This window comes from Pygoscelis adeliae, unplaced genomic scaffold, assembly GCF_000699105.1.
Source record: "Pygoscelis adeliae isolate BGI_AS28 unplaced genomic scaffold, ASM69910v1 Scaffold590, whole genome shotgun sequence".
Taxonomy (NCBI): domain Eukaryota; kingdom Metazoa; phylum Chordata; class Aves; order Sphenisciformes; family Spheniscidae; genus Pygoscelis; species Pygoscelis adeliae.
The window spans coordinates 23137-32796 of NW_008823962.1; positions in this window are offsets into that span (position 1 = coordinate 23137).

A 9660-nucleotide genomic window follows, 5' to 3' on the forward strand; every position below is an offset into this window, starting at 1 on the left:
CCCAGGGTGGCTTTATCTCCCCTCCCGTGGGCTGCACTCCCTCGGGAGCTGGGCTTTATGTTTGTCTTAAAATACAAAACCCTGCTCTGATTTAACCGAATTGATTTTAAAGCTGCGTCTGGTATTTGATGTCTGGTAGATGCATTTAAACTGATCTAGATTTTCTGTGTTTGGGCAGATTAACGTGAAGCTGGTAATTTACTGTGCAAGTGACAGCAACTGGAAGGCTGGACCGTAAATGCTGACATGGGTTGAAATTGAGGTCTGGAGCTTTTCACGCAAGCTGGAGCACAGATGCTCGGAATAACGTATTATCTGTCTGTTATACAACACAATATTATCTGCTTGCGTTTTGCACTGCTTTAACTACTTCATTCCTAGCCCAGTGCCTCCTGAGAGTGAATCCTGTATAAACGGGCCGTTACTGCTGTCTGCGCCGCAAGGACCTTCTCACCACGCCGTACTCTCCTTTCCTCAAAACAGGGACAAGATTCCCCCAGATCTCCCAGCGGCTGTGGATCCCCAGCAGCCGGTCCCGCTGGGATCCAGCCACAGGAGAGCGGTGGGTACACCAAATCAGCTGCAATAGCCTCTTCCTGCGGGAGCCAGGAGCTGCACAAGCTCCCGAGGAGAGCCGGTCCCTGCATGGCTGAGCTGTTCCACCAAGGCAACTTGCTCCAGAGACCTTCGGGGCGGTTTGGGAATATCCAGTGACCTCCCGTAGCTGGAAGATGTGATCAGGCAATTTCACTGAAGATTTACAAGCCAATAAGGCATCGACTGGGAGACCAAAAAACCAGTGCCCACGTGCACCCCAACAACCCCCCCAAGGAGGAGGCAAATAAGGTTAACACAGTCCTCGGTAGCCTTTAGAAAAAATTCCCATGATTTTTGTTTGTTTGTTTCGCCGGGGCAAATCGGGGATCTAAAACTTGCAGGGCCTGATGTGCTGGGTCCCCGGGGACCTCCTCTCCCTCCCCTCCCCGGCCGGGTCGTGCCCCGCCGGCTCTCCCCGCTGCAGAGCTGCTCCGGTGCCGGCAGAGGGAAGCATCCCCCCGGCGATGCGGGGAGCGGTGCCCCGGCAGCCCGGCCAGAGCCCCTCGGAGGCTGGAGCCCGGCCCTGAAGGGTCCTGGAGAGGACCCAGGAGCAAACACCTCTGCAGAAGGAGAGCCTGAGCGTGGCTGGAATCCCCGAGGTGCAGCCGTGCAAAGTGGTCCCGATTTGGGGTAAAGCCAGCGCTGGTGCCTCCCGCCTGGGCTTTGCAACCCTTGTCCATGGGACACGTGATGGCCAAGCAGCTTTCCATATTTTTGGGCAAGACAGAGGCGCCCGAAGGGTTTAGATGCCACCAGCCTCCCTCCAGGCGCCTAGCAGAAGAGCCTGAAACAGGGGTTGTTGTCTGGCAGCTCCTGAAAGGCAGCAGGGAGAAGGAGGCACTTCCAGAAAGTGATGTGCCTGGGGTTGCCTCTGACCTGAACGCTGTCTTTCTGAGAGCGTGCAGGATTAGTACGCAAGCAGAGAGAGAGGCGTGGGGCTGGCACTCCAGTTTACGCACAGTATTTCCCCAGCGTAGGATAAAGTCACGATTCTCTCATATTTGCAGTGTTTCTCCTTTATGGGTGATTCTCTTAATGGTGCGGCGGGGATATCGGCTTGTCCCCCTTGAGCTTTCTGCACCACAAGGGCCTTGCAAGCCGTGCAGTTTGTGCCTTAATATTTTATCAGCCAGTCAGCGATTGAAAAAGAAAATCCAACCATTTTCCCCGGAACGTACCTGTCGTGTCCTGTCCCTCATGACAGTCTGTACCAGGTTTGAAACACCCAGGCAGCAGGCAGGTTCCTTCGGACTCTCTGAATATGGTGTTCATTATCCCAGTCCAGGGGCTCCTCAGCCCAGGATGGCTTGTTCTCTCTGCTCTGCAGTAATTAGCTTTGCCCTGCAGTAATTAGCTGTGGATACTGGCATCTTTATGCCAGCGTAACCATATAACAACACCCAGGTCCTATCTCAAAGCAGATCTGGAGGCACCTTGCAGGTCGCTGTTCAAAGCTCCCGATAGGGAAGCTGAGCCGTGTAGTGGGGAAGCTATTTATCCACCATCACCCCGCAGAAAGCCAGTGCCCTTCGGACCAGCTTCTCCCAGGTAATATACTCAGCACCATTTCCATCGCAATCAGTGCCTTGGAAACACAGGGTGGGAATGGGTCTGGCTACAACCCCGAGGAGAACAGAGAGAGGCAGCGGGGATGTACCTGGGGTGGGATCTGGGGAGACGGGGCTGCCTTCAGCCAGGCAGGCACTGTCCCCAGCTCACCGCGCACAAGGAGTTATCACCTCCAAGCTGCCCCAACACCCCCCAGGCTTTTTGCAGTACTTGATAAAAAAAGGAGGGTGGTGGATAATTACTATTTTTACCAACTCTGCAATGTCTCCTAGCTCAGCTGGACCAAGCAATAACAGCACCAGGAACTATCATCACGGCTATTGCTGCTTTGCACTACTGCAGGATTTTGAATCCCCTGTAAAGGAGCCAACACTCAGAGAGACCACAGAGAAAACCTCTCCCAAAAAGCTTACAAAAGGCATGCGACACAGTTGGGAAATGGACTTCAGGTGCCTCAGGCCCCGAGATGAACCCCTGATGTTAGGGCTGAGTAATGCTGTGTCTGCTGGGATGGACACCTCCAAGGGACCCCATGAAACACCCCTCATCCCCCCAAGAGCTGCGGCAGACACTTCAGTCCAGAAGGACTTATGACACATGCAAGCAAACAGACACGAAGTCTGTGTGTAGGATTCTCAAATGCCACTGCTCTTTGCTTTATATCTCAAAAATATGCGGTTGAAACAATACCTACCTCCTCCTCCTCTGGAATATCACCAAGACCACGTCCTGTCCCTGCACCATTTTCCTGCCACCTGGATTATGCTTCAGCTGCATCAGGTCTCAGCCAGCTCATGACATTTCTGTGCGACGTGGGCATCGATGGGTGAACGCTGAGGTCTTTCCCTTCTCTGGCCCGGGCTTACACACCTCTCTACCCCCCAGCTCCAATGCTGCAAAACTTCCTGCTTCCAGGCTTCAAAATCCTTCCCCTCCACCTATTTGTCTTGTCCGGAGAATTTCTGCGAACAGGTAGGAAAAATCAGGATATTTCAGTTTGTTATCACACCGCTGCTCCGTCAGAGCTGCACTTGCCCCTAATTTGCAAAGTTTGTGCTAATATTCTGGTTACTCGCAGGAGTAACAAACAGCGCAATAAGAGCATCCCCAGATGAACTGGAGTTCATCCTCATCACCTCTGCTATGCCAGAGCATGAGGGGGGCTGCTGCGCTCCGCTCACTGTCTGCGCTGAGATTTCAGGACATGAAAATAGGATTTGGGAAACTCTGCTCTTCGGGAAATAGTCCCACAGGGGCCACGGGGAGAGGCGCGCTGCAGGTGGGATGGCTCTGTCCCCCAGTTCCTATCCCAGTTTCCCAGTCTCGGCAGGGCTGTGCTGGGGAGATAGGCAAGGACCTAGCCTGGAGGCTGGGTTCCCAGAGCAGCCTCCTCCTCCGTTACTGTCTGTTGTGCAACCCGCTCACCCTCCCTGCAAAGGGTGTGGGCAGAAACCCTCGCAGGCGGGTGCTGCTCAGGGTGCAGCTGAGCTTGGGAAACAGCTCCGCATCAGCCCCGAAGCACGGGAGAGCCCTGCAGGCTCCCTCCTTCGTGCCACGCTGGGCAGCACATGCTCCAGCCTCATGCGCCCCAGCCGCGGCCGCGTGACGGCATGGCGTTGGCCCCTCGCATGCCCCACGTGCCTTCGGAGATGGGACGGGGCGGCCAGATCGGGCTGGAGGCAGGCAGGGCCGATTTTACACCTCAGAGCTATTTCAGAGCCAAACTCAGCCCTGATGCAAGCAGGAAGTCAAGTGAATTGCACCAACCTGGGGTTATTTTGCGCCCTTCAGATTTACCTCCGAGTTGCCTGCAGACTCTTAAACTCTCAGGACTAGTTGGTTTTATTATTCAGAGATGGTTTTTAGTCCTTCTGTGTTCCCAGGGAAAGCCAGAAATTAAAAAAGTGAACAACATAATCAAGAAACGGGGAGCTATTAAATGAAAAAAGGAAATGTCTATGGTGGCGAGGGCTGGCGTGGGAACGAATGGATGTTCAGTGGAAGGCGTGTTCCCAATCAGCCCTTCCCCAGAGTTTGGCCTAGCGGTTGCCCGTGTTTGGTGACTGCCGGCAGTGTCCCTGGGGCAGCCACTGGGAGAAGGGCACACACTTGCCAACAGATCAGCGCTGGCACAGCCCGGCAAATGGCATCAGGAGCTTCCTACGGAGTGTGGACAGAGGGGGAGCTGTCTTCAGGGATGCATCCAGCTCTGTGTTAAGGCCACCAAGAACGGGATCTGCAGGAGAGTGGTGTGGTCTTGACGTGAACGTGTTTTATTGTGCAGGCAGCTGTGCTCAGACCACTGCCTGGGCACGGGCACACAGACAGAGGCTGTTAAATAGCTCGCAGGAGGACACAAGCATTGCTTGTTCTCTGTCGCGGTTGAGTTGAATCACAATGGATGCCCTCTGCTATGAGGGGATCTCATCTGCTTTCGGATGTAAGAGGGAGGTTTGTGCCAGGCGGTGGTTGCAGGAGGCTGGAGAGGGTTTTCCTCGTGGTCTCAGAGCCCAGGCACCAAACCAAGAATGAAGAGAGTGGGACATGGCCCCTGCACGCACTCCTGCCAGATCTGCTCTGTGGCTGCTGGGGGCATTTCTGTGCCCTTCTCAGGCTTTGCTATTTCAGGTGACAAACTCTTCCAAGAGGTTTTTCTAGTGGTGCTTCTAAGTGTCACCGTGTCCTTGTTATAACAACTCCTCTTGTCTGCCCATGAGGCGCTCACACCAAATTTCTGTTTTCAAAATAACGCGTGAAGAGAGACTGTTAAATATTAATCTCCCTTTACTTTTGTAGGCAGACAGATGTTTCAAAGTATCTGGGATGGGACGTGCTTCTTTGAACAGAGATGAGAAACTAGACAAGGCACAGGGATGTACACTGGGAACAACCGGGGTGGGACAGGGAGGTTGCAGGGAGATGCAGCGAAGGGGCCTGGAGGACGGGAGCAGGGAACAACTACACGTGATTTCTCACTCCAGAAGTGACCCAGCTGGAGGGCACCCAACGCAGCCACCAGGCAGCAGATAGGCAAAAGGAGATACTTTTTCACCCAGCACCTAATTAAACTGGACCTCGTTGCCATAGGATATGACCTCAAAAAATAACCTTTTAAAGCTTGAGATAAACATATGCAGGATTGGTCTGTCCTGACTGGTTAAACATGATGGTCCAGGACCTCCGGCTAAGGAAGTATTAAGTCACTGACCACCAGAAGATGGGGCAGGATTATTTCCTGCTTGCCTTCCTTCTTATATTACTTCCAACAGACCAATACTTGCCACTGACAGGGTCAGAGGCAAACCCGTGGTCTGCCTTCTTAGGGCTTACAGAGTTTTAATGAAGGCACGAATTCCCCAGGCTTTACCCCGTCCTTCACCATGAACTGAGATGAAGCTTCTCCCTTCCTGAAACAGAAAGAGCAGCTCCTGCTTTCTGCCCAGTGGGGAGCAGAGAGTAAAGAGGGGTCGGGGGGGTCTCCTCCTTGAGTACTCAGAGACAGCCCTGGGTGAAGAAGCCTCTGGTTCCCAGGGCCTGTTGCAGACTCTGCTATTAAGTCTCTCGCAGAACTTGCACAAACCACCGCTGTCTCCTGCCAAAGCTTTGCGCCACTCTGAGAAAGGATTGCAACGTTAGATAAACACATCTACCTGGGTGCAAAGCACTGCCAAGCTTCTGCCAGCTGTGATGTAAAACTGCAGGCTCAGCCCAAGCAAAAAGGAACTTTCTCTTCATCGCCTTCCATTTTCACATCCCTTCAGAGTCAAGATTCCTGCAAGTAAGAAAGGGTGAAAAGTTGCTAGATGCAGGGCTTTGGTTTGGCAAGAGGTGCCTCCCTGCTCTGTGTCTGCTAAATTCAAAACCTTCCCAGGACTCAAGGTGTGTCTTGACCTTGAGGTCACCACCTCGCTGTGTCTGTGGCCCACACCTAAGTGGGAGAGCCCTGGTTGTGCTGTTACAGCACCTCCAAGAATAAGGTGATTTTCCTCTCTCCTGATTTAGATAGCTTATATTTTCATCTACAAGAAGGGGAGAATGAGAAAAGTCTCTGCTCAGCCCCTGCGCATCCAGCAGCTCCTGCGGAGTTACATAAGCCGAAGTCTCTGCAGCGTATACACGAGTGCACCGAGAAGCACATGTGACAGATGACAGCACTGGGAGAACTTCCTTTAATTATTACTGTTATTGCTGTTACTATTAGCAATTAAGGCATTTGTTTTAAACCTGTCTGCATTTCAAAACAAGCACGGGGTGGTCAGATTGGCAAAGACTATTGGGTTAACTGGTATGGCATCCTGCCTGGAGTAAAGATAATAGAGTGCCTGGGTGATTGCTCAATGATGATGGATTGGTGGGGAATTTCTCTTGGACCCTGAGACCAACCCTCTGGGGCCTGACAAGGCTTGTGCTCCGCTCCTCTGGAGGCTGACTTGCACAAGTACCAGGGCCATGATGTTGTGAAGAGCAGGTGTTTCAGACATTTGAGACTTTAAAGCCACACCTCGCGTGGGGTGCAGTCTGTCTTTGCTGTTGCTACTGATGCTTTTTGGTTGCCTGGAGCCCCTGCCCTACCTGGTGAAGAAACACAGATATTTACAGCTCTGGAGATGTGAATAAGAACGGGTACATTGCTCCCGGTAGGCTATACAGCAGCAATGGAGACAAATGCTTTCATTTGGCTGTGTAAAGCACACCCAGCTTTAGCACGTCTCCTGCTGCTGTTATTATTTCTTCCAGACTGTGATTTGCTAAACAGCTTCCAAACCAAGCAGAGGACGCAATTCCTGCCCCGTGGAGCCATGAATGACAGGGATTATCTAACTGTTCAGCATTAGCAAGGCTCCCAGGACACCTGCCTGTGTTTTTATACCTGGAAGCATGAAGTTGCAACCCTGGAGCTAAAGTCACGTACCAAAAGCAAAAGAGCTGGCAGCGGGATGGAGCCTGTCCAGGTTGCTTCAGGGCCTTCCTGGACACAGGCAGGACGATGCAGCAGGACACCGGTGAGCCAAAATGCCTGGGTTCCCTTCCTGACTCGCCCCCTGCCTCGCTGTGAGAATGGACCTAAGTCATTTCATCTCCTTCCACCCCAGGGCTCTGACTCACGCTTGCTGAGCAAACAGCAGCGGGGATGTGGGATGCCAGCACTCCCACCTCACCCTCCCTGCCCCGGCTGTTCGTAACAGCCCCTCTGCCAACAGTCACAGCTCCACACCAGCCAAGGCAATAAATAAAGACATGTGCCTTTGAGCCACAGCTTCTCCAAATGGGCTTTAAAAAAAAAATCCCCCGTCATCAGCAGTTCAGGTGGAAGCCTCCATCTGAGGTGCCATAGGACAAGGCAGGGTAGGACCAGCCTCAAGCGACTGGATTCTCCCAAACTTGCCCACCAGAGTCCCTACTTCCCTGTTCTGGTGGCACCAGCAGCAGAACTGCTTCCTCACCATGCCGTGTGAGTACAGAGCATTACAAAACGCTTGCAGCTGGGCCTCGAGGCTGCAGACTCGGCTCCTGTGAAAGCCCTTGCCCCTTCTACCACTTGCTCTCAGCTGTCTCGGTGCAATACCCTCGGACTCTGCTGCCCACCCAAGGGATGAAAGAAGGGCAGAGGAGCCAGGATGAGGTTTTCCAGATTAAAGCAAGTGCCATATCACAAAGCCTGGGATGTTGCCTGGGATGTGGGGTCTTGCAAGACAGCATCAGTCCCAGGGAGCGGGAAGGGAACAGCTAAGGGGACAGGACGAGGAACAAACCTTGTCCATGAGTTTTCCCTGCAGATCCTGGTGCAGAAGTGACACATCTGAGCAAGCCAAGATGTCACATGTTCGAAGAAAGGTGGAGGGGAGGCTTAGCAAGGAGGTGAGGACTTTAGGTGAAGCTTTGAGAGAAAGAAGTCTCAATTAAAGGGAGGATTAGGGGAGTCTCTGTAACTCTCACATGAGGCCCAGAAAGCTTCACTCCTGTCCTCCCTGGGCACCCCCATCTCCCCAGCCCATCCCCATGTCAGCATCCTCAGCATCCCAGGCCCTTCTGACCACAGGCAGGGTATGTAACCATTAGGAGGAGCTGGGAAGGAACACTCACCAGGAAATCAGCCTCTCTATGACCTGAATGCTACTTATTGATGAATCAGGGAAGATGCAGATTCGTGATGTCCTCCCCAGTTATTTATTCACTGTGTGGCACAGGATATATCAATGATGCTTCGGTGCTTTGCTCATGACAAGGATGCCAGAGGTTTTGGGGTTGGAAAACTCATTCTTTTAAAAGTTACTCATATAGGCCAGGCATCACGTGTCTGGGCAACGATTGTCTTATTTTCAAATCCACCTCTACCACCTTTCCCTGGCTGACACTGTACCTCACCTGCCTCCCTTCTCAGTGGGATGGACAAGTCACCACTTGCTTCTCACTGAGATCCCCTGGGGAACTGGGTACCTTCTTTCAGCATGTGAACTCAGTCTCCTACTCGCACGGTCCATTCAGGAGTTATAAGTGAATAAGAAGAAAATTCACCCCAGAGTTCCTCAACGCGGACACCGCAGTGCAGCCATCCAGGGGGTGAGAGCAGCTCGCTGGGGATTGCCTCTGATCTTCTGCTTCAAGCCGCATCGTCTGTCCTCGAAAGACACCCAGCCTTGACTTAGTTGCATGTAACGGAGGCTCCACCATGTTGTAACATAAGCTGCTTCAGTGGTTAATTACCCTCTCATTTCAAAATGCACGTGGATTTGCGAGGCTTTTGTAAGCCCTGGCATCTTTAGGAGGTGTCGCACAGCTCAGGTCTCCCAGGTACGCTCCTTTTTATACAAGTATCAAAATAAATGGCTAAGCTTCCCAAAGAGCCAATCCCCCGGGCAAATCTGAAGTGTCACAGCAAAGGCTGCTGTTTGATCCCTACTATTCAGGGAGCACATGGACGGGGACAGGGACACCTTGAATCTTGGTCTGACCCTGCCCTGTGATGCTGAACGTGGTATCTCCCATGCTCCAACAGGAAGAACTGACCAAATAATAAGCTTTATGTTTAAGAAAGCAACATATTTCTTCTTTTCCCAACCCTACATGGAGGAAAAAATGTTGATTTTTGGGAAAAGTTTAATTGCTGCCAATTTTCTTGACACCTTGAATGGGATTCAGGAGGAAAATGTTTGCAAAGCAGTCACCCTAAACTGTCCTATTCAGCCAATTCTTTAACTAAATAACAAAGTTAGCTAGCTAGAAGAAGTGTAATTTGATAATAAAATTGTTTTTTATAATAAAACGGTAGTTGGGGAAAAGTTGAAAAGTGGTTCGAATTTAACCCCTGAAAACGAGGCAGCATCAGCTTGCCACATGCTTTTTGGTGAAAACTGTTTTATTGTTTTTTAACCAGCTCTGCAAGGGAGGCTGTATGGATCAGTCCCTCCCCTGGGAAAAACAGGGTTAGGATTGGGGTGTGTGCGCGTGCGCAGGTAACCTGCCTAGGGGCACACTGATGATTTCAGACTGCAT